This window comes from Mobula hypostoma, chromosome 4 (assembly GCF_963921235.1).
Source record: "Mobula hypostoma chromosome 4, sMobHyp1.1, whole genome shotgun sequence".
NCBI classification, from domain to species: Eukaryota; Metazoa; Chordata; class Chondrichthyes; order Myliobatiformes; family Myliobatidae; genus Mobula; species Mobula hypostoma.
In genome coordinates this window covers 126,933,780-126,959,730 of record NC_086100.1, presented here as the reverse complement: position 1 = coordinate 126,959,730, position 25,951 = coordinate 126,933,780, and the positions used below count along the sequence as shown (strand labels likewise).

The 25,951-nt window shown below is 43.2% G+C and overlaps 1 protein-coding gene across 5 annotated transcripts in view; it reads right to left on the bottom strand.

Moving 5' to 3' along the window:
• The window catches only part of fhip1aa (FHF complex subunit HOOK interacting protein 1Aa), a 140,920-nt gene extending 117,307 nt beyond the window's left edge, over nt 1-23,613 (bottom strand). For 2 of the 5 annotated variants that reach the window (XM_063046470.1, XM_063046467.1), the window contains exon 1: nt 23,317-23,613. The gene's annotated coding sequence lies outside the window, so the exon portion shown is untranslated. Of the gene's footprint in view, nt 1-16,112; nt 16,232-22,480; nt 23,199-23,316 lie in introns of those variants that run through there. The other 3 variants (XM_063046471.1, XM_063046468.1, XM_063046469.1) reach the window with 2 other exon arrangements.
• Between the last annotated feature and the right edge of the window lie 2,338 nt (nt 23,614-25,951).

Sequence of the window (25,951 nt, the reverse complement as noted above, 5' to 3'; positions counted from 1 at the left end):
TGGGAAATGTATGATAATGCATTTTGGTAAAGGGAACAATAGTGCAGACTACTATCTAAATGGGGAGAAAATTCAAACATCAGAGGTGCAGAGGGACTTAGGGGTCCTCGTGCAAAATTCCCAGAAGGTTAATTTACAGGTTGAGTCCGTGGTAAAGAAGGCAAATGGAATGTTGGCTTTCATTTCAAGGGGAATTGAATATAAAAGCAAGGAGATAATCCTGAGCCACACTTGGAGTATAGTCAACAGATTTGGGCCCCATATCTCAGAAAGGATGCGTTATCATTGGTGAGAGTTCAGAGGAGGTTCACAAGGATGACTCCAGGAATAAAGGGGATCACATACGAAGTGTACTTGGCAGCTGGAATTTAGACAAATGTGGGGGGGATCTCATTGAAACCTACTGAATGTTGAAAGGACTAGAGAAGGTGGATGTGGAGAGGAGGTTTACTATAGTGGGGGTGTCTAGAAGTAGAGAGCACAACCTCATAATTGAGGGGTTACCTTACAGAACAGAGATAATGAGGAATTTTTTTAGCCAGAGCAGTGAATCTGTGGAATGCTCTGTCACAGACACCTGTGGAGGACAAGACCCTAGGTATATTTAAAGCGAAAATTGTAAGTTTCCTGATTGATCAGGGCAAAGGTTATGGCAAGAAGGCCACATGGGGTTGAGTAGGATCCGGGATCAGCCATGATGGAATGGTGCAGGAGACTTGATGGGTGAATGGCCTAATTTTGCTCCTATGTCTTAGGGTCTTTATATTTATCTGGCACTTTTCAAATCCTTATCAGGACTTCCCAAAGTGCCAAAGCCCTTTGTGTTCACAAAAAGAGCTTTATGGTTATAAAGTCTCGCAAAAGCAATGTGATAATGACCACCCAAGTTATTTTAATTTGTTGACTGAGCAATATCTATTGGACAGAACACCAGGGTTACTTGCAAGCAACACACATAAAAGTTGCTGGTGAACGCAGCAGGCCAGGCAGCATCTCTAGGAAGAGGTAATTTCCTGTTTTTCAAATTAACATCAGAGGATCTCTTCCTTGTGCCCGAGTTGAGAAGGTGGGCTTTAGATTAAATACACAAACCAGAAAATGCTGGATATATACAGCAGTCAAGCAGCATTACAGGGGCGGGGTGGGGGGAGAGAAAAGAGGAGAAAAAGGGGAGCGAGGGGAGCGAGCGAGAGAGAGAGAGAGAGAGAGAGAGAAAGAAAAATAAGAGCAAGGACCTTTAATCAGAACTGGTAAATAAAATTAAAAAATCAGAAAACAAAAGTGTTTTACATTGTCATGAGGGGGCAGGGTGCAGAGAACAGAGGGAAAGTCTGTCACAGGGCAGAGGTCAAACTTGTCAAGGTAATAATTACTTCAAATACTGCTCACTGCAAACAAAAAAGAAATCAGAAACAAACTGAATTATAAAGACCCAGCCACACCGGTACAAAGCTCAGTATGAAGCCCAAACTGCTGTATGCTGGGTCTGTAGGAGCTAAGGGGAGAGTAAGGAGAATTAACATGACAGGAGACTGCAAATTTAGCTTTGCCCTTGGAGATGGAACAGGGGTGCACTACAAAACAGTGAAGTTGCATTGCTTTCTCAGAGGTAGTAGAGACCACATTTTGAACACAAATGCAATGCAGATCTCCCCATTTACCAAGCAATCACTCTTCAAGCGTTTTTTTTGTAAATTTAATCCCATTCTCTCCCTAAAAGAAGGCTTTGCTCACTATAATGAAGATTGTGGGATACATTTCACTTCTCACAACAGTTCACACAAGGAAAGGCAGATCCCAATTAACAGCACCATCACACACCTTCTTCACTGGTTTCATTAATGCACTTTCTCATGTTACCATTTGTTTCAGACATGGTTAAGCATAAACAATACGCTTTCCCCCTCCAACCGTTTAGTGCTTCTGATACGGCAATCAGAAAACATTGGAGAATTGCCTTGGCAAAGATGTATCAATTCTATTCTAAAGTCAGAACTTCCTTTCCCTGATCAGCTGGAATGCCATCTGGTGTTCTGGATTCTGATCCCAATAGCTGAATTGAAGCCAAGTTGAGGGATTTTTTTCCCCCAACTCAGCAGCAAAGTTAAGCAATGCATCACAGTCATACCACAGACTGCCTGAAACCCTCCCTGATTTATCATGAAAATATAATAAAATGAATTTTCCTACAGTCATTGTGAAATGTCACTGGCAAATAGTAAGCACGTGATTGTTTCTCTCCTCATTTACTGAATCGAAGGAACCCAGTAGAGCTGGGCTGATACAAATCCAACTAACCAGGTTATCAAATAGCTTTGTAACTGGACAATGCAAAGTAAACCTGGATGTAAAATTTACTTGCGTAAAGGAAAATCAACTCCAAAATGTTTACAATAACGCTAAATGAGAGGAAAGAATGGTTAGGTGCAATACATGCTCTTCAAATCAAGTTAACAATTTGTAAATGAAAATATTGAAACTCCAGGCATGTCGAGCAATTATTTTGGATTAGATTCAAAAGAGGAAGAGAACAATATGCCAGTCATTCAGAAATTTATCAAAATGAATATAAAGGAAGTCACAATAAAGGAACAAAGAAAGACGGCTGATAGCCCACATTATGACTCTTCGTGTCATCACAAGATCATCAAGAGGATCTGTCCTGAAAGTCTTAAATGAGAAACAAATTGTTATACTGAACAAGTAAATTCCGAAGCATATTGCTTCCATCAAGAAGTCTTAAAAGGAATGAGAACAGCATAATTGCATTGTCCACAAGTTTCCAAAGCCCAGTTGATTTAGAGACAGTAAAGTTAAAGAACATCAATCTGCTACTTAAGTCGAGGAAACAAAGAAATAGAATTTTGGAGTCAGTGACTTTACTAATTTCTTAACAACTAAGGTAATTGAGTAATGTATATTTTCAAATGAAAACAGAAAAAGCTGGAAACATTCAGCAAATCCAGCCATATCTCTAGAGACAAGCACATTAATAGCTCAGGTCAAAGAGGTTTCGTCTGGAATGGGAAAAGTCAGAGAAAAAGAAGTTTTAGAATACAGAGAAAGGCAAGAGGGCAAGTCAAACATAAAAAAGTAAACTTGGTAGTTGGGGAGATTAAATGACAAAAGGGGCAATAGTGCAAAGTATCAAAAGACTGAAGCAGATTAACACGCCAAAGCAATATGAACGGTATGCTGCAAATCTGGAATAAAATTTCTGGAATGCTGATTATTTGGGATTGTTGAACTGAGCAGGCTGTAATAAGTCGAGCTATACCTCCAAGTTGTGTTCATTTCTGGGAAGAGTGCTGAAGGCCAAATACAGATGTCGAAGCAAAAGCAAAAGGGAGAGTTAACTTGATGAGATGAGTGGCCCAGAGTCCAGCTTAGTGCAGTTAACAAAACAGAGGGGTTCTACAAAGAGACTACCCAATCTGCATGCAGACACCCTGGTGTATCGACAACATCGTGAGCAGCAAATAAAGCACAAATACACCTCTGTTTTGAACATAGGAGATTTTAGGACATTGAGCTGTGAGGGAGGAAGAATGTAAAACGGCATGTGTAGCATCTTCTAAGTTATACAGGAAGCCTGTGGGGAGGGGAAGGAGCTGTTAGTCAGAGTGTTTGAGCAAACTACAGCATCCCCCACAGCTCAATGTTCCAAGATCTCCTATGTTCTTTTGGAATGCTGAAAAGTGATTGAAGGGGTACACTTAACTTTTAGGAGTGACCAAAATCGTGAAGAATGAGTCACTGAAAGCTGGTGAGGGTGAAAAGACCTAAATTGTTAGTTTATTAGGAGCATCTGGGATGGGGAATGTCATCCAGGGAAAGCTGGCTGAAATCTGAGGTGATGGCTAATGCAGTGGTGAAAAGAAATGCCTCAGGGAATTACTATGTAGACATCAATAAAGCATTTAAAGCAGTTAGTCATCACCGACTGTTAGATGAAGTTGCAATATAGAGTTGAAAGCAAATCGGAAGAGCAGCTGAAAACAACAGCAGGACTGCAAAGCAGGCATTCAGATTGGGAGAATCTAATGAATGGTGTCCCATAAGGATCTGTGTTAGGGTTATAGCTATGCACTATATTGATGAACGAGGTGGATGAGGTGAAAAACTACATATCTATGTTTGATGATACAAAGGGACACAACATCAAAGGCATCATTAATGCAGCATTAAATTATAAAATAGACACAAGTAAATAACCAAACACTAGAAACAATATTCAATGGATCAGGGGTCTACTAAATATAAATCATTAAAATGTTCCAATATATAAAAACAATCAAAAAATGCTGTGAACACTCAAGCGGCAAGCAGGCATCTGTGGAAAGACACGCAGAATTAATCACAAATAGGCACAAAAGAAAACAAATAAAAGAATGCTGGCTCTTTCATCTAATGAACTGAGATACAAAGAGATGAAAATTTGCTGAACCTGTACTGATTCCTGGTTAGGCTATGTGTGACGTATTTGAGGATCAAGCATATTCTCAAAGCCTTTTTGAAAAAGTGTAAAATCCCACCAATTTAGGGGCCAAAGATTTCCACAGCTACTCCGAGTGAAGGACAAGCGTTCACGATGGGACTGAGAACCTGAAGTCCTTTCTTTGGAAGCCTGGCATAAGTAAAGGAAGGAACGCATCACCTTCTGAACTACCCATCCCACCACCCAGCCCATCAAGCACATTCTAGCCCATCTGTAGCAGAGTCCATGGGCAATGCATTGGTCTTATAAACTATTTCTGAACTCAGAGATGTTATGGGAAGGATATAGAAGTTGTAGATAAGTTTAAATCTATGACTGAGATTACACAAACTAGGACTACATTCCTAGAATTAAGTTAAGGATAACCTTAATCAAAGTTTTTGATATTAACAGGATTATTAAGGGCAGAGAGAACACTTTCTGCATGACAGAAACTCTTGCAGAAATATTCGAACCAGGCTTATCAGAAGTGCAGAAGAAAACAGCTGCCTCTTGAGCAATGTCTCCTTGCGGGTTTTGTTGGTTCTGAGGTAGCTAACTGAGGAAATAACCCACTCTTGCATGGATGATCCAAATCAGAATCAGGCTTATCATCACTGAAACATGTCACAAAATTTTTTGTTTTGCAGCAGCAGTACAGAGAAAGACAAAAGTTACAAGTTACAAATTGTGCAGGAGAAGAATAACGAGGTTGTGTTAATAAGCTCATGGACCATTCAGAAATCTGAAGGAAGAGGGGAGGAAGCTAATCCTGAATCCTATAGTGTGGATCCAAAGGCTCCTGAATCTCCTCCCTGATGGCAAGAACAAGAAACGGTCACGTCCAAGATGGTGAGGGCCATTTATCATGGACGTTACCTTCTTGGGCCACTGTCTGTTGAAAATATCCTCAGTGATAGGGAGGGTTGGGCCTACAATAGAGCTGGCTGAATCTACAATTCTCTGCAGCCTCTGTCGACCCTGCACAGTGCAGCCCACATACCAGACTGTGCTGCAACTAGTCAGAATACTCTCCATTGCAGATCTGTGGAAAGCTTGCAGGAGCCTTCACTGACAGATCAAATCTCCTCAAACTCCGAATGAATTAAAGTAACTGGCACGCCTTCTTCATGACTGCCACAGTGTGTTGGGTCCAAGACAGACACCCTAAGATGTTAACACCCAAGAACTTGAAGCTGCTCGTCCGTTCCAAGCTGACTGCTCAAGCATTCTGTTGTACCTTCTCCCAACTTCCCCTTCCTGAAGCCCTCAATCATGATGTTGACTGTAAGATTCAGAGTTCAAAGGAAATTTATTATCAAACTACATATACGTCACCATATACACCCCTGAGATTTGTTTTCCTGTGGGCATACTCAGTAAGTCCAGGAAACATAATCAAGTCGATGAAAGACCGCGCACAACTAGATAGACAAACAACTGAAGTGCAAAGGACAACAAACTGCAAATACAAGAGAAACAGAAAAAAAATACATAAATATCTTAAACAGGAGATGAAGAGTCCTTGAAAACGAGTCTGTCGGTTGTGGGAACAGTTCAGTGATGGGGCAAGTGAATCTGAGTGAAGTCATCCCCTCTGGTTCAAGAGCCTAATGTTGAGGGGTAATAACAGTTCCTGAACCTGGTAGTGCCAGTCCTGAGGCTCCTGTACTTCTCCCTGATGGCGGCAGTGGGAAGAGAGCATAGCCTGGGTGGTGGGGCCCCTCGATGGTGGATGTTGCCGTCCTGCGAAGCGAAGCGTTCCATGTAATTTGTGCTCAATGATGGGGAGGGCTTTAGCCATGTTGGACAGGGCTATATCCACTACTTTTTGTAGGATTTTCTATTCAGGGGCATTGGAGTTTTCATGCCAGGCTGTGATGCAGCCAATCAATATACTCTGTCCCCCCACCCCCCCCCATCTATAGAAGTTCTATCTATAGAAGATGTCATGCAAAATCTTCACAAACTTCTGAGGAAGAGGAGGCACTGCCATGCTTTCTTCGTAATGCCAATACATGTTGGGCTCAGGACAGATCCTCTGAAATGATAACGCCTAGGAATTTAGAGTTGCTGACCCTCTCCATCTCTGATCCTCCGATGAGGACTGGCTCATGGACTTCAGATTTCCGCCTCCTGAAGTCAATAATCAGCTTCTGGGTCTTGCTGATGTTGAATAAGAAGTTGTTCTTGAGATTTTCAATCTCCCTACTATATGCTGATTCATCACCACCTTTGATTCGGCAATGACAGAGGTGCTGTCAGCAAACTTAAATATGGCATTGGAGCAATTCTTAGCCTCACAGTCTTAAGTATAAAGCAAATAAAGCTGGAGGCTAAGTACACAGCCTTGTGGTGCACCCGTGCTGATGGACATTGTGGAGGAGATGGTGCCAATCCGAACTGATTAGAGTCTGCAAATGAGAAAATCAAGGATCTATATTGCACAGGGAGATAACGAAGAAAAGGTTTTGAAGTTTATTAATTAATTTTGAGGAAATTATAGTGTTAAATGCCAAACTATAGGCAATGAAGAGCATACTGATGTATGCATCTTCTCTGTCCAGATGTTCCAGGGTTGAGTGAAATGCCAATGAAATGGCATCTGCTGTGGACCTGTTGTGCTGGTAGGCATATTAGAGCAGATCCAAGTCATCTCTGAGGCAGGAGTTGATATATTTCATCACCAACCTCTCAAACACTTTCACTGTGGATGTAACTGCAAATGGACGATAGTCACTGAGGCAGGTCACCATGTTCTTCTTAGGCACTGGTATAAATGAAGTCTGCTTGAAGCAGATGGGTACCTCAGACTGCCTCAGAGGCTGGGTTAAAACACCAACCAGCCAAGCTATCTTACTTCTATCAGCCGCTTCACCACCTTTTGAGATTCTATCAACTACAGTGGTATCATCAATGAATTTACAGATGGCATTTGAGCTGTGTTTAGCAACAGAGTCATGAGTGCAGAGAGAGGAGAGCAGTGGGGAAGCACCCTTGATGAGTGCCTTTGTTGTCAGCGAGGAGGAGATGTTGTACCGACCCACACTGACTGTGGCCTTCCAATAAGGAAATCGGAAATCCAGTAGCTGAGGGAGGCATAAAGGCCCAGGCTGAAGCTTGTTGTTTGGCACTGAGAGAATTAAAGCGTTGAACACTGATATATGAATAAAAATCATTGGCTCACGGTGGCCAATGCAACAGGCAGGTCTCTCTCGCACGCGCACACACACACACACACACACACACACACACACACACACTACTGGAGGAACTCAGCAGACCAGGCAGCACCTATGGAAAAGAGTAAACAGTCAACGTTTCGATCCAGGACCAGAAAGTAAGGGGAGAAATCAGAGTAAGGAGGTGGGGGAAGGGAGGAAGAAGTACAAGGTGGCAGGTGATAGGGAAGTCTGGGAGAGGGGGGACAGGGTGAAGCAAAGCGTGGGGAAGTTGATTGGTGAAAGAGATAAAGGGCTGGCAAAGGGGAAATCTGATGGGAGAATACAGAAGACTATGTAAGAAAGGGAAGGGGAAGAGAGTACCAGAGGGAGATCTGCTGAGTTCCTCTTGCATTTTACGTGTGTTGCTTTGGATCCCTTCTCCAGCCCTTTATCAACAGCCCAAATACACTTTGGGGAGTCAGGGATCACAGGCTCCCCTGAATCAGTGAGAATGCTGTACTCCTAAGGATATCCTCTTGTCCTTCCTCTGTCCCCCCTCCCCCCGGTAATCTCCTCCCATGACAGAGGGCTGCTTCAGGCATGCAAGCAACTTGACTATTTCAACATTGTCACAAAGATCTCAGTGCTAAGCTAGATAGATGATGATATTTGATTATTCTCCCGGTGAATTGGCAGGATTTAGTGGAGTCAGCATCAATGATGTCAGATTCTTGAAATGCTAGTTGTCATAGCCCAGGTCTCAAAAGCATACCGAAGATGAAGGATCTTTGACCTGGCTAGTTCATTGAGTTTTGTGCTGGATTTAGATGTCCTCAAGATAGCTTTTTCCCAATCAACCAAAGGCTATGCTGGCACTTTGAAGGCAGTAGTAAATTTCATCATCGATGTCTTTATGCACTGAAAAGTGTCTTCCTAAATATGGGAAGAGGTCAATTTACCAGAGTTCCATTTTGAACCCTTACTGTTAGAGGACAGCATGGTGCTACTGGAGAAAGGTGATAGAGAACATTGGTCTTGTGATAACATGCAAGCCATGATAACCAACCTCAAAGACCAGCGTCAAAAAAGACCCTAATTGTCCCAACTTTTTTGGATCTTTTTCTTCTGCAATGTTGCACGTCACCTTCGTCTCCACTCCTTCTGGGAGTTTGTTAATCCTCAGAACTAAGGTTAAGCTTACGGTGACTATACTCCAGAACTGATCGTTAGCTCAACTTCCATACTTGAGCTGCACTATGAAGACAACTTTTGCACGTGCTTGGAAGCTGACCTCCAAAATATTGACAAGTCATTCACTGGAGCATACAAGAGGATGGGCATTGCATATGGCATTCGCTAAGCTCTAAAGTAATCAGAAACATCATGAGAGAATAGAAGTAGGTTATTTGTAAATATTCCAATGATACCAGGTCAATCATTGATTTTAAATCTGATATTAACTGATTGTTCTTGTTAACCTTATGTAGCACAAGAGATGGTACAAATGCAAGTACATACAAGACCACAAGACATAGGAGCAAAATTAGGCCATTTGGCCCATTGAGTCTGCTCCACCATTTCAACATGGCTGATCCATTTTCTCTCTCAGCCCCAATCTCCTGCCTTTTTCCCCGTATTCCTTCATGCCCTGACCAATCAAGAATCTATCAACCTCTGCTTTAAATATACATAAAACCTTAGCCTAGCTGCCTATGGCAACAAATTCCACAGATTCACCACTCTCTGGCTAAAGAAATGTTTCCTCATTTCCATTCCAAAAGGACACCCTCTATTCTGAGGCAGTGTCCTCTGGTCTTAGACTCTCTCACCATAGGATACACCCTCTCCACATCCACTCTATCAATGCCTTTCACCATTCAATAGGTTTCAATGAGGTCACCCTCATCCTTCTGAATTCTAGTGAATACAGGCCCAGAGACATCAAATGCTCTTCATATAACAAGCCATTCAATCCTGGAATCATCTTTATGAACCTCCTTTGAACCCGCTCCAGTTTCAGCACACCCTTTCTAAGATAAGGGCCCCAAAACTGTTTATAATACTGCAAGTGAGACCTCACCAGTGCTTTATAAAGTCTCAACGTTACATCCTTGCTTTTATATTCTTGTCTTTTTGAAATGAACGCTAATATTGCCTTTGCCTTGCTCACCACAGTCACAACCTGCAAACTAACCAGTAGGGAATCCTGCACAAGCACCTACCAACCTGATAACTTTGGGACGTAGGAGGAGTCCCGATCAGCTGGTGAATACCCATGCAGCCACGAGGAGAGAATGCAAACTCTACACAGGCAGCATCCCTGAACTAGTTTCTTTGCTTCCTGTCCCCACCCTACTGACACATTGCATTTAGGAACTTAGAGGGATATCAAAAACTTTTTCCCCAGTAATTTTACATTTCAGTTCATTTGATTCTCTTTGATAAGAAATACCTGAGAAAAGAAGTTTCTCTTTAAATTTGTGTAAAAGTCACTTACAGCATATACACATCTTTTTTTTGGATTTAACATTCTGAATAATACTTTGGAAATGTTTTATCATTATCTAGGTCTGTGCATGACCTTTGCCGATCACTCTTCAGCAGGTCACTGGAGCTCCTACATATCCTGGATACTATCCAGGTTGTTCACTTCACCCCAATCAATGTGTGTACAGCAGCAAAATGTCAACACCAATCATTTTGCTCAATGGATATATTATTTCCTTGCTTGTAGTCCTATCTAATCTCGTTTGTCCCAGTTGGCCACTCTAGCCAAACCACCCGTTGCTCCTCTCGCTGGAGGGTCATTCTGAACTGTTCTAACAGCACTGAATGCTTATTTTTGATTCAACCAGGTGGCAGCAAGAATAACATTGACTGATTAATCCTCTCCGATTTCTTGTCTGACACACTGGCTGCATTCAGGAGTACAATGGATGGAGAACACGAGTACTCAGTGACTCTACTTGTACAGAGAGGACTGAAATTTTGTTTGAATTGTCAACCCAGCCACAGCCTCCCTCCTGGATTTTACTCATTAGAGACACACATGAAACGTGAAGTGTGGTAGTTGTTTTCAGTGATAGGAAGGAAATGTGTCTAGCTGGAGCAAACATTTTCCACTCTATGAGGAAGGTGTGACTGAAAGCTTTCTCAAGTCTTAGCATTTGTACTTTTCCAAATTTCTTGCATAAAATGCACTTTTCATGAATGGTCTTTGGAAATAGTGTGGATTCTAAACTGGCCCTCATCACAAAGTTCTGTCCCATGTCAGCCTTCCATCTAGAGTCAGAGAACATGCTAACTTCTTCCCAGCTACAGCTCAATACGGTTTCTCAAAGTTCGAAGTAAATTTATTATCAAACTACGCTACACTGGAATTCATTTTCTTGAAGGCATTCACAGTAAAAGAAAAAAAATCAGCAGAATCAATGGGAAAATATACCCAAATAAAGACTGACAAATAATCAATATGCAAAAGAAGACAACCTGTGCAAATACACAAAAAGCACTGAGAACAGGAGTTGTAGAGTCCTTGGAACTAAAGACTGATTTATACTTGTGCGTCAACTCGACACCGTAGGTACGGCGTCACCGCGAACCCTACGCAGAGCCTATGCGGATCCCTACACCATAGCCTGACATGCACCTTTCCCAAAATGTAACTATGCGTCGCAGCAACGCAGACAGCAACAACTCTGATTGGTCCACTTGGTAGCATCGCAGTTCCTCCTCCACTGCAATAGCTTCCCATTGACCGACTGAAGGGCAGGGGAGGAGCTCTGGCTGCAATGTTTTCCATAAAGCTTTATAGACCTCTGAAATTATGGAGGACACATTTCGCTTTTATGAAAAAAAGACGCTCGCTTTAAACTTGTTTACCCCGAGAAAGACTACCCTGACCATGAAGCCTTGCACGGGCAGGTGTGTGCGCATGCGCGGCCTGCTCGAATTGCAGAGCGACGCAGACAAACCAGCACACAAGTATAAATGCTCACAACGCGCATAGGCCACTTGCGTAGGTTACGGTGTTGAGTTGACGCACAAGTATAAATCAGCCTCGAGTCCACAGGTTGTGGAATCAGTTCAGTGCTGAGGTGAGTGAAGTTATCCACGCTGGTTCAGGAATCTGATGACTGAAGAGTAATAACCATTCCTGAACCTGGTGGTGTGGGTCCTGAGGCTCCTGAACCTCCTTCCTGATGGCAGCAGCAAAAAGGAAGTATGGCCTGGATGGTGGGGATTCTTGATGATGGAGACTGCTTTCCTGTGACAGTGTTCCTTGTCGATGTGCTCAATGGTGGGGAGGGTTTTACCTTTGAAGGGCTGAGCTATACCCACTACTTCTGGTGGGCTTTTTCATTCTTGGGTGTTATGTGTTCCCACACTTCAGGCTGATTTATCAATCACAGCTGTTGCGTTCTGCTTTGCTGCGACACGTAGTTACATATTGGGAGAGGTGCGCATCAGGCTTTGGCGTAGGGATCCACGTCAGCTCTGCGTAGGGTTTGCGCCAACGCAGTAGTTACGGCGTCGAGTTGACGCAGAAGTATAAATCAGGCTTAAGACATGATGCAACCAGTCAGGATACTCTCCACAGTGTATCTATGGAAATTGGTCAATATTTTAGATGACGTGCCAAAATCTGTGCAAACTTCGAAAGTAGAAATGTTGCCATGCCTTCTCCACGATGGCAGTCATGTGCTGGTCCCAGGACAGATCTTCTGGAATGCTAGTGCCAAGGAATTTAAAGTTATTGATCATCTTCACCTCCAATCCTCCAATGAGTACTGACTCATGGACCTCTGGTTTCTTCCTCCTGTCGTCAATGAAAAGCTCTTTGGTTTTGCTAACGTTGAGTGAGAGGCTGTTGTTGTGGCTCCATTTGACCAGATTCCTAATCTCCCTCCTGCATGCTGATTTCACCATCACCTCTGAATTGCCCAACAACAGTGCTGTTGTCAGCAAACTTAAACATGGCACTGGAGCTGTACTTCGCCTCAGACGTAAGTACGAAGCGAGTAGGGCAGGGCGCCAAGCACAGAGCCTCATCACATTTGCAGACCTTTCCTCTGTCACTCTCATCCTACTCTCATGAAGAATGCTCTACAGGTGGAGGCTGCTCCTTTGAAGAATGTTAAGGGCATTAGGAGAGGAGGGCAAGTGAGAAAAATCTCAATGACTAAAAAATCAAGAGAAACATTACAAAATCCAGAAGTGTGGGAGTTTTTCCTTCCTGTATCAGTACTCACTCATTTGGTAAAAAAAAAACAGGTCCACTTTCATCTTCCAAGAAGAGACCAAAGTCACAGCACAGAAACAAGATAACCAGTGGCAATGTTTACCTCATCTACCTCCATCACGAGGTTCTGTCCCTTATTCACCTACTTAGCTTTCCCTTCAAGTTATTCTCAGAAACCCTCACCTTTAAAGACAAAGGTAGATCAGGTGCAGAGAGCTACAAGTTAGTTTGTCATTAGTAGGAAAGACAGCAGTGTGCAATAAGCTTTTATAACCATAATGACAATTTTCCCCCACGGTCACAATGTGAATCTGAATGTAGGCACTGGTGTCAATAATCATTTTACATATGGTAGTTTTCACTCAAGCAATCTGACTTGACAAGAACTGCCGGTTTTTAAACCTACCATTCTCACACTAAAAACAACACTTTGTCGAATGAGTACAGTTTAAACTTCACTGGGCTAATAATTAGTCCATAATTACTGTATAACTTCCCGAACAATGAAAGGGATAGTTTTGCAGGAAGTCTAATCCATTTGACAAACATCACAGAGGAAATCTATCCATACTCTTATTTACTCCTTTGAATTGAACTTTAGTCTAGTTCTGATTTAGGTGGAGCCCAAAGTTAATCTGCATGATTTCACTCTCATACCTACGTAGAACATCTGACATCCTGAGCACATTTAAAAGAACAATTACTCTGTCACCACAATTTTTTTTACTGATAAAAGAAAGAAAGACAAAGAGGGCAAGGAAACATACAGCATGAACTGAGGGGAACCTCAACCATCTTGAGAGAAATCAGCTCTTCAAATTAAAAACTTCACTTTCCTCTGAGCCACAATAAACAAAAACTCCAGAAGGTAACCCAACAATGGCAAAATGACATGTTGAAGCTAAAACATCTGGCTGATTAGAACAGCAAAGTATAGCCGTCGAAACAGTACATACAACAAAGAGGAGTTCCAGTACAAAAGAAAACCTTTCCTCACAAAGTTCCCTGATCATCCAGTTATCATAGGCAGTTTAAGATACGTGAAAAGATTCTGTCTTATATGTGGGGTTCTTGAGTTGCTCATGACATGAAGCACGTCTTACATTTCAAAATGTCAAGACTGAAAACAAACCTTCAAATAAATCATAAAACATGAAAAATTCTGCAGGTGCTGGAAATCCAAAGCAACACACAAAGGGCTGGAGGAACTCAGCAGATCAGGCAGTACCTATGGAAATAAATAAACAGCTGAAGTCTCAGCCCGACCTGCTGAGTTCCTCCAGCACTTTGTGTGCATCGCTTCAAATTAATCCTCATCTTTGGTACAAGAATGATGGAAAAAAGTTTTCTTTTTAAAAATGAGAGCTTCAAAATCATGAAGAGTAGCTCCTAAATCAAAGTGTGGCTGAGCCCACTCTACCAAGGCAGCTGGTGACAGACACAAACTTTGAAATTACAATTGTCTGCCAGGTACACAGGAAACAACAGTGATCTCGTCAGACTTGCATTCTCAGTTGCCTAGAAACCTTTGGAGACGATTATAAAGGTAAGTGATGTCACTCTGATCTGGCATTTCAGCCGGATAAACTGCAAAGCGCTCACAGAACCAATGGGAGTAGGGCTGTGTTATTGACTGGTACTGTTGAATTGTAGGTTAACAAGGTTCAAGTACAACCCAATCTCTCCCCCATTACAGGTGTACATTTCGTTAAAAGGAATAAAAACAAAGATGCTGAGAATCAGATAGTGATTCAATAAAGTGCAAGGCAGTCCAGATGGAACAGTAGCTCTTCTGGAGAGCAGACAAAAATTAAAAGAAGTCTTGATAACGCTAATTGAGAAATCTGGTAATGCCCAGCTGTTTTAATAAATAAAAAAAAACAAAAAAATTAGAGGGCTTTTCAAATTATTCGAATACAGTATTAAACAAAATGCGTTCTTATAATAAAATGCGTCTCCACTCAGAGCAGGTGACAGACAGAAAATTTGGATTTACAATTGCCCTGAATCTTGTTTAGAACCAAATCACCAACTATAACTCAAATAATGAGGAAAAAAAACAGCTTCCAGTCCTGAGGTTAGTATTTTCCTTCCCCAAGCTAAACAGCTAATGCAGCCATGAGGTTGAAAGCAGTCTGCTTTATGAACTCCAACATGATTCCTGCCTTCAGGTGAAAGGTGGGTCGTAGTAGTTTAACAGCAAATATTTGGTTGCCATGGAGAACCACAATTATCATCAGGAATTCAGCTCGATGAAAACAACCCAGTGGACCATTGCCCATCACTGGAGACTTCAGTGCAGTGCAAGTGCAATTCTCACTGGAAAGACCAGCATTTGTTACCCCTGCTTCATCTGTGGGTGGTTAGAGGGTGGAAAGAGCTGCCAGTAGAAGTGGCAGACGCAGGTTCAATTTCAACATTTAATGCAAGCTTGTATGAGGGGTACAGAGGGCCATAATCCAGGTGCAGGCCGAACTATTATTCAGTATGGACTAGATGGGCCAAAGGGCCTGTTTCTTTGCTGTAGTGCTCTATGACTCTATAACACACTGACGGAGTCACTTCTAAACCAGTTTATTAAGAACAGCAAATTTCTGTCCCCAAAGAGTCGAATCCTCCTAGGCAGGTCGATAAAAATAAATACTTATTAATTCCAATCCAGCACCTTCCCAGCATCATACACATACCAGCCTAAAAGCAACTATTTAGGTTAATTCCATTTCCCAATTTTGGAAAATTCAATATTTTCCAAACCCTTCGGAACTCCATTACACAGGAGGTTTCTAATCAGTATAATTTTCTCTAACTTTTACCCTTTTATTTCTGTGTTTCAACCAAATGTCAGCATTCAGAAACATATTTCACCTTCACCAATAAAATTAGTTTGTCACATTTTGTTTGGTAACCCTCTGTTAAATGCTTTGGCATTCTCTACTGTGCATGGCAAATTTCAGAAGGCTAAATAAAAAATGCTTCCTGGTGCAAAGAATCCAATTTCATTCTTACATAATGAAACATTCACTATATTTATCAGTAATTTGTGAAGACCATGCCGAAAGGGGATTCTTGGCAAAGTTGATGAACAAATCTATCAATGCTGAGCAAATTATTTAATGTGAACAGATCAGGTTTCTAGTGCTCAGGCCAATCAGTGACTGCAGACGCCATCGAGCACAGGAACGGGTCCTCTGGTCCAGAGCTAACACCAACCATCAAGTACCCCACTTACACTGATCTCATGTGGATGGGGGTGGAAATCACAGCAGCCAGGGCAAAGCAAATCCGTGCAGGGGCAGGCAGGATGCAGAAACAGATCCCAAGGTCAGGATTGAACCTGAGTCACCGGGACTGTGGGGCAAAATCAGAACCAGAATCAGGCTTAACAACACTGGCATTTATGATATTTGTTTTTTTTTTTGCTGCAGCAGTACATTACAAAACATAATAATAAAAAATACAAATTACAGTAAGTATACATTAAAAATTAAATAAGTAGCAGTGCAAAAGGAGAGGAAAAAATACTGAGGTCATGCATTCAGAAACCTAATGACATAGGGAAGAAGTTGTTCCTGAAACGCTGAGTGTGTCTTCAAGCTCCTTCAGCTCCCTAATGGTTGCAATGAGAAGAGGGCATGTCTTAAGTGATGGGGGTCCTTAATGATGGATGCCACCTTTTTGGGGCGTTGTCTTTTAAAGGTGACCTCGGTGCTGGGGAGGCTAGTGTCCATGATGAAGCTGGCTGAGTTTGCAACTTTCTGCAGCTTTAACTGATCCTGTGCAGTGGCCCCTCCACACCAGATGGTGATACTACCACCTCAAGTGCTCTCCACAGTACATCTGCAGAAATTTGTAGCTTTTACTAGCAGTGCCACCAGGAAGAGAAACTGCTCCTGTTCTGGTACAAAGGGAGAGAGGGCAAAGAACAAAAGGATGAAAGTCTCAAGTGTTTAGTGACAAAATGGATAACAGAACAGTACATGGTAAAATCATGGTAATGGGACAAGTGAAAAAATAATAATGGGCTTGCAAATGAACAACAGTATTATTAAATCAGCTGTTAGCTGACCAAATGGAAGTGACAGATTACAATCAGAATATGGACAAATATTTGAAATAAAACAAAAATGAAGCTAAAACTTACAAGTGGGAGAGTGGTTAGCTCTAAAAAGAGGCAGCAGAGACCTGACGGACCCTCCAGCCTTCTCATGCATGGTACCAATGATCGGGACTTTCTGATGAGTCAGGAAGGGCACTGAAGTACTTTATTAAACAAAGAGACATTGTTCATTGGGCTTACGTTGAGCACTCATTGCAACAGTGCAGAAACCAGAGGCTGGAGTGATCAGAGGAGAAACGGGACAAAGCATTAAAACACAGAACAGCTACTAGGATGCACAAGCCAACTGTTTGGGATTGTTCAAAACCTGCAAGGGGGCTCCACTCTGTTGAGATGTTGACTGCAAATTCATCATATCAAAATAAAAAACAAGTTGCTCTTTCAACTAGGAGGAGCTTGCGGCACAGACAGCAAGGTGAAAGTCCTCATGATCCAGGTTGACTAACTTGTTTTTCCAGTTTTAATAGGTAATGAGGCCAGAGTGGGAAATGCAGACTCTACAGATCGGAGAGTGATGAACAGTGGAGTGGGGAGAGGGCAAAAATTTAAAGGTATGTGTTGCTCTAACACGCAAGATTGTTTGGGGTGAAGATGAAATAGTTGATGGAAAATAGGACCCAACACTGAAGAAATAAAGGTCTTTACAAATTACTGAAGTGTAAAGAGAAGAGAATGTGGGATTGCCCAGAGATGGTATGAATGGCAGCAGGTGCCAGTGCACAATTTGTATTTTTTGTGGGGAGGGCTGATGTTCTTGTTGTAGTCTGCATGATTTGTTTTTGTTTTGCATATGGGGGGGGGGGGTTTGATGATTTTCTTCGAATGGGTTCCATGGCTTCCTTCCTTTCATGGCTGTCTGAGGAGAAGATCAATCTCAAGATTGCATACAGGATACATAATTTGATAATATTTGAACTTTGATTTAATATGGAGGATGACAATATGGAAGGTAAAGCAAACAGCACCCTACCATAAACTTTGCAAAGTGCAAGATCAGCAGTACAGGAAACAGAATAGATATGGCCAAGAACTCTGCCAACCACAATAGACAGTTAATATTTGTTTGATGAAACAAAACACTATATTATCAGAATCAGGTTTATTATCACCGGCATGTGACGTGAAATTTGTTAACTTAGCAGCAGCAGTTCAATGCAATACATAATATAGAAGAAAAAAACCTAAAGTAAAATAAAAAGTAAATCAATTACAGTATACATATATTGAATAGATTAAAATTGTGCAAAAAAACCAGATTAATATATATTTAAAAAGTGAGGTACTGTTTAAGGTTCAATGTCCATTTAGGAATCAGATGGCAGGGGGGAAGAAGCTGTTGCTGAATTGCTGAGTGTGAGCCTTCAGGCTTCTGTATCTCCTACCTGATGGTAACAGTGAGAAAAGGGCATGCCCTGGGTGCTGGAGGTCCTTAGTAACAAACACCCACTTTCTGAGACACTGCTCCTTGAAGATGTCCTGGGTACTTTGTAGGCTAGTACCCAAGATGGAGCTGACTAGATTTACAACCCTCTGCAGCTTCTTTCGGTCCTGTGCAGTAGCAGCCCACCGCCCCCCCCCCATACTGGACAGTGATGCAGCCTGTCAGAATGCTCTCCACAGACCACAGTACATCTATGAAGTTTTTGTGTGTATTTGTTGACATACCAAATCTCTTCAGACTCCTAATGAAGTACTGCCGCTGTCTTGCCTTCTTCATAGCTGCATCGATATATTACAACCATTTTAAACAGAAGTGATGTAATTATGTAACTCAAGGCAAAAGCAGGAAGTAGCATCTTTACGCTCAAAGTACCAAAAAAAAGCTAAGGGGGAATCAGAGTATGACAAAGAAAGTTCCTCAAATTCGATAAAAACAAGCATAGTTATATATAGAAACAAAAGAATTATCAAAATGTTGAAATAATGGGATCAATTTGATCTTTATAGAAAGACATTGCTCATAAGAACGAAATTCTATGCTCAGAATAATACCTATGAAACATATCACAATGCTTGTGTGAGCTCACTTCAAGCTATGCAGATACCACCTGACCTACATGCTTCGGTTGCACGGAGCCAGAAGAAGCGGCAGATGCTGGAATCTGAAGCAACACACAACATGATGGAGAAACTGCACTGGTTAGGCAGCATCTAATCAGTCCAGATCAGGGACTTTTTTATGCCATGGACCCCTGCTATTAATCAAGGGGTCCTTGGAGCCCAAGTCTCAACCTAAAATACATTTACGTCCACAGACATCGCCTGACCCGCAGAGTTTCTCCTGCATCATGTGATCCTTTGATTTTGTGTTTCCTACAATCCCAGTTTGTTTCCATATAACAATTCCCATTTTTTTCCAGGTGGCAAAATGTAATGATCCTTCGGCAGCCATTTCACCTCCTCCCAAACATCTTTTGTTTCTTATTCCATTACATTCCTCTCTATTTTGCATGCTGATCCCCTTCATCATTCTTGTTTTCAACTTTCTTTTGGTTACATACAAATTAGGAGCAGAAGTGAGCCTTAGCCTCAAATTCATATTCCTTAAAGGTTCCCTTTGGTAACCTTTCACTCTTTGCTACTCAAGAATCTATCTATCTCTGCCAAAAAAAAATATTCAAGCATACTCGCAACACACACAAAATGCTGGAGGAACTCAGCAGGCCCCGCAGCATCTATGGGGTAAGAAAAAATACAGTTAACGTTTCAGGCCAAGACCCTTCAGCAGGACTGGAAAAACGATGAGGTGCAGCTCCAGTCCTGCAGAAGGATTTCGACCCCAAATGTCCACTACTTTTTTCCCCATAGATACTGCCTGGCCTGCTGAGTTCCTCTAGCATTTTGTCTGTGTTGCTTGGATTTCCAGCATCTGCAGATTTTCTCTTGTTTGTGATTCAAAGATACTTCCTGAGAGGGTGGTGAAAGCAGAGCTCCTAAGGCTCAGGGATTTCAGAACAAAAAATTCCTATTTCTGTTCTACAGGGGTAAACCATAAATCTACATTCTCCCACAAGAGGACACATACTCTCAAAATTCGAAGTACTTTTATTATGTATACAATATACAATTTGAGACTGGTCTCCTTACAGGCAGCCAAAGAAAGAAAACCAAAAGACACCATTATAAAAAGACTGACAAACACCCAATGTGCAAAGCAAAGAGAACCAAAACATGCAAAACAATAAAAGCAAGTAAATAGCATTCAGCACTGAGCTCCACAAAACAGCGTCTGTCCACAGACACGGTCATCGCCTCAGTTCAGCACAGAGTTCAGCAAACAGCGCGGAGGGGTGAGTTGAACCAGCCTGTCCCTTGTCTCTGGCCCGGACACCCTGACCTTTTTAAACCGTCAAAGCATTGGGTTCTGGTGCTTTGATACACTCTGAGGCCTGGGCCCTGCCACCACCATTCGGCCTGTGCTCAACATTTGCATTTCAGCCTGGCGCACCATCAGGATCCGACACTTTGATCGTCCCCACAACCTCACAGCCACTACCGTTTGTGACACTAGCCGATCAAGCTAGTTCTCAAAACATAACCCAACCATTCCAGGTATTACTCCACTAACCCTAACCCTTCCGTAACTGTTTCCAACACATTCGCATCTGTACTTAAATAAGGAGACCACCACGGTGTACCATACTCCAGAAATGTCCAATGCCCCTTTAGCTGAATGACATCTTCCCTACTTTCTAGGTTCAATCCCTGAAGCAAAAAACAAAGACATTTCTTCATTACCTGCTGTGCACATACCAGAACACTGGAGGAGCTCAGTAACATCTACGGAGGGGAATAAACAGCTGACATTTCGGGTCGAGACCCTTTATTAGGCTCAGAAAAGGGCAGAAGCCAGAATAATAAGACAAACCAGGCCAGTGATTTGGCACTCCATCCACTCTGCAAAACACTTGTTTCCTCTATGGCACACCGTTGAGAACAATGACTACACCACAAAATGCAATGTAGCTACTCGCCTGAACTTCTCCAAATTCATCTACCATCAAGGAGGTCAGGGGCAGTTTCAGCACCTACAACTTGCAGATGCCTCACAGCCCCCAGGTTGAAACCCAGGAACACCATATCCAACAGCACTGAGCAAAGACAGTCACCACTCAAACTCGAATGGCTTACTGGCACGTTAGAATGATTAATAAATGTTGTCTTTGGAGGTGATCCCCCACCCCAAAATATAAATACATTTTTTAAGATCTGTTTATATTTCAGTTTTGCAGCACCCACAATATTTCGCTTTTTAAAGAGGACAATGTTTAAACAGGAATGCACAAGGACCTCACAGGTCGGGAGGGGGGAGCAGGATATCTTCCCTCTACCCTAATGCAGTGTCTCAAATTGTCAATTGGGAGACAGAGTGTGTCAACCAATCGTGTTTGACGAGAATGTCAGCCACCCCATGGTCTCCACAGATGCTGCACATTACTCCAGAAATTTTTCTGCATAAAAACTGCAAGGACTAAGAGTCAAACTGTCAGCTTTCCAGCCATTAGCCCTGGCAGCCAGACCATGCTCCTCTGACAAATCCATCAATTCTCCGAACAATTACTCTGCAAGAGTGCCCAGGAGTGTGAGCCACCATTCTACCCATTTGAAAATAAGGTTCAGAAAATAAGAAAAAGTATGGAGATGGTTTGGGCATTTCATTTATGAAGCAGATGTCTGTTATACTTCATGTAAAAGTTTGCTTTTATCAATTACGTGGACTGCTTTCCCTGTGAAAATTCTTTTAAATATGTGTAATGCTGACTCATTTATGTGGAAGGTGGCTGGGGAAATATTCAAAAACATCTTGCAAGTGTCCTCATTAGAAACAGAAAAAAATTGTACTATTTTTGTACTACCCAACTGGCTAATAACTATTTAAAAACTGAATAACTTATTAAGACTATATAGAAATCATTTAATGATTATATGATGATTCCTAAAGGGCTCTACTTCTATGAAAATGGAATAATGTTGGATAATTTGGCATGAAAAATCCTATTTTTAAAAAGTAACTATACTTATGTTTTGATGTTCTTTTGCCAACAGGAACATACAATGAACAAATTCATGAGAAAATGCCAAATTCCCCAAAAAGTTCATTACAGTGCCACTTAATACTTTTCAGTTTACAAGAACAAGCCTGACAATAGTACATATTCTTCAAACTGAAGCTTCCAACTCATTCACAAATATTCCTTTGAGGCTGACACGTTACCAAAACTACTGGCCTACAATGACAGAATAAATGCAAATGTTTCTGATTATTTGAAATTCCATATTTTAAAATGATTAAATTAGGGATCTGCATCAGCGACTCTGCTAATTTCCCCAGATTTGCTCATCATTTTTTATACCAGATGCACTAGCGCATTTAATGGATGATGCGATAACCGCAAGTCAATCGCAAACAGTACAAGCACAAAAAGCTGCAACTCTTTTGCCCCCTAAAAGGTTGCAAAAAAAAATACACGGTTACTCACGTCTCCCGTATAATTGATCTTCCACTACTTTAGATAAATGTTAAAAATCAGGAAAGTAAAATCATCCTAGCGTTGCAAGTTAAATGCAGGCCGGCCGTTGCGAGCGCCGGTGGGTCCCTCAAAGAGTTAACAATAGTGATGTAACGTTCCAAGACACATCTCCTTAACAACCGTTCCAGTTCGGTGCCAGAGGACGCGTCACGTGTCTGCGCACCCTCCCAGTCCTCGCTGTTGTTCGACGGGGAGTGGACACGCCGGCAGCGTGGAAATAAGTTTGTTCCGAATTAACCGAACTCTCGTGCTACTGCAGCCAAAGTTTCTTGCTAACGCGTTTCGGGCCGCCTGATACACCGGCTAGTTTCAATTCCACCAACACCCTTGCGATCCCTCGCCTGTCCCAAAGTTGCACTGATCGTGCCTGGGTTGGCTGGAAGATCCTATAATGAATCACCGGCTCGAGTATGGTCCAATTGCCCTATCCTAACAAATGCTTTCTTTTCCTATTTCCATAAATGTTGAACCATGACTAATCTTTCGCTTTCATCTGCCCAGCCAATAACATGCACCACACACACCGTGTATTGAGTAGGCTGCGGTGCCCGACTGTGGGGGAATTAGAGCGAATACTGGCGCTAAAGTGGAATATCCACGCGGGGCGCGGCAAAAAACCGTGTCCCTACCTCCAGCCATCAGGAACTGTGCTCTGCTTTACATCGGGAAACCCAAGTGTGTAAAGAGCGTTACCTCCCGATAAAAAAAAGTTAAATCGCCACAATCGTCCATTGCTGGGTTAGCGAAATAGAAAGACCGGACTCAAGAGAGGCGTATAAACTTACTCGTCACAGGAGCTACGGCTCGGCAAGGATCACTAGGTGCCCTAGTCCTGTTTGTTACACGATTTCTTGCTTTGGATCCGAAATCCGCTGGGAGGCAGAAAGAGAGACTGCACTGGGCTCTAATCCCCAGGATTGGACAGTCACTTCCTCCCCGCCCGCATCGCAGATTCCTCCAACATCTGCTCCCCGCGATACTGAGAGGATGGCAGAGTAACCGGAGAACCGCGGCTGGGTTCCGAGGAGAGCTGTGCCACACCGCACCGCGCCGCACCGGGAAGGACAGGGGCTGTCACATGATCCCGAGCTCGCACAGGTGCCGAGGTGAAACTTCCCCGGGGCCGGGCAGACGGGACCGCCAGAGGGAGTCGCTCCTCCAAACTTCCCGGGAGCCAAATGCGGCAGATTTACTTCGGGTGCAGGGCCCGTGGGAGAGCGGAGAGCTCTGACACCCAGTCCACCGTGAGTCAGAACCGCTCTTCGTGCCCGGGCTGGGTACCCAATATTAAGAAAGACCAAGGGTCCAACAACCAACCCTCACTGAGTTGTATCTCAGGGCCTCGGTGCAAATCTTTGGGTTTGGGCCATATTAATAAATGTAATAACACAGCCGCCATTTGTCCTTTGATGCTTGCGTTAGCGCTTCCAAAGAGAACTCTTCCCCAGTTCTTTCCCGTAGCCAGGGAAATTTAACGTTTCAATTACATATCCAATTCGTGTTTTGAAGATAAAACGGAGCAGAAGATACTGGAAGTACTCTAACACGAGGAAGTCTGCAGATGCTGGAAATTGAAGCAACACCCACAAAAAAGAGCTGGTGAACGCAGCAGGCCAGGCAGCATCTATAGGAAGAGGTACAGTTGACGTTTCGGCACAGCTGCCTGGCCTGCTGCGTTCACCGGCATATTTTGTGTGTGCGTGTTGCTGGAAGTACTCTGACATCTTCGGTGAAAAGACACAACAAAGCCTCAGGTCACTTGCTCAATGACCAGAACATTTATACTCCTTTCTTGGATCACCTTCTGAAAATTCCATTGGATCTGGTTCCACACCCATTCCACTTCATGTAATGTATTCAAGATCATGACAACTGATTAAAATAAATTATGAAGTATCAGCGGCCTAGTAATTTTACAATTTAACAGAATTGTGTCATCCTATTGTCAATTTCTTCTCCCACCTCACACCTAGCTTCTCCATAGCAAATCTATTAAAATCCTTCATCGTCATAGAGCCGTACATCATAGAAACAGCGGCAGCCGTGGTGACCATCATGTCTGGCTGTATCACCACCAGATGGGGAGGTTCCAAGGTGCGAGAGAGGCTGCAAATGGTTGTTGGCTCAGCTACCTCCATCTGGGACACAATTTTCCCACCCCCCCCACCATTGAGGATACCTTCAAAAAGCGGTGGCTCAAGAGAGCTGCATCCATCATTAATGACCCTCACCACCCTTGACCTGCCCTCTCATTGCTACCACCCATGACCTGCCCTCTCATTACTACCACCCATGACCTGCCCTCTCATTGCGCCACCCATGACCTGCCCTCTCATTGCTACCACCCATGACCTGCCCTCTCATTCCTACCACCCATGACCTGCCCTCTCATTTCTACCATCCATGACCTGCCCTCTCATTACTACCACCCATGACCTGACTTCTCATTGCGACCACTCTTGACCTGCCCTCTCATTACTACCACCCATGACCTGACGTCTCATTGCGACCACCCGTGACCTGCCCTCTCATTACTACCACCCACGACCTGACTTCTCATTGCTACCACCCATGACCTGCCCTCTCATTACTATCACCCATGACCTGACTTCTCATTGCGACCACCCGTGACCTGCCCTCTCATTACTACCACCCATGACCTGCCCTCTCATTGCTACTACCCATGACCTGCCCTCTCATTACTACCACCTATGACCTGACTTCTCATTGCGACCACCCATGACCTGCCCTCTCATTGCTACCACCCATGATCTGACTTCTCATTGCGACCACCCATGACCTGCCCTCTCATTGCGACCACCCTTGACTTGCCCTCTCATTACTACCAACCATGACTTGCCCTCTCATTACTACCACCCATGACCTGCCCTCTCATTGCTACCACCCGTTACCTACCCTCTCATTGCGACCACCCATGACCTGCCCTCTCATTGTGACCACCCATGACCTGCCCTCTCATTACTACCACCCATGACCTGCCCTCTCATTACTACCACCCATGACCTGCCCTCTCATTGTGCCACCCGTGACCTGCCCTCTCATTGCTACCACCCATGACCTGCCCTCTCATTGTGACCACCCATGACCTGCCCTCTCATTGTGACCACCCATGACCTGCCCTCGCATTACTACCACCCAGGACCTGACTTCTCATTGCGACCACCCTTGACCTGCCCTCTCATTACTACCACCCATGACCTGACTTCTCATTGCTACCACCCATGACCTGCCCTCTCATTGCTACTACCCATGACCTGCCCTCTCATTACTACCACCCATGACCTGCCCTCTCATTGCTACCACCCATGACCTGCCCTCTCATTACTACCACCCATGACCTGCCCTCTCATTGCTACCACCCATGACCTGCCCTCTCATTCCTACCACCCATGACCTGCC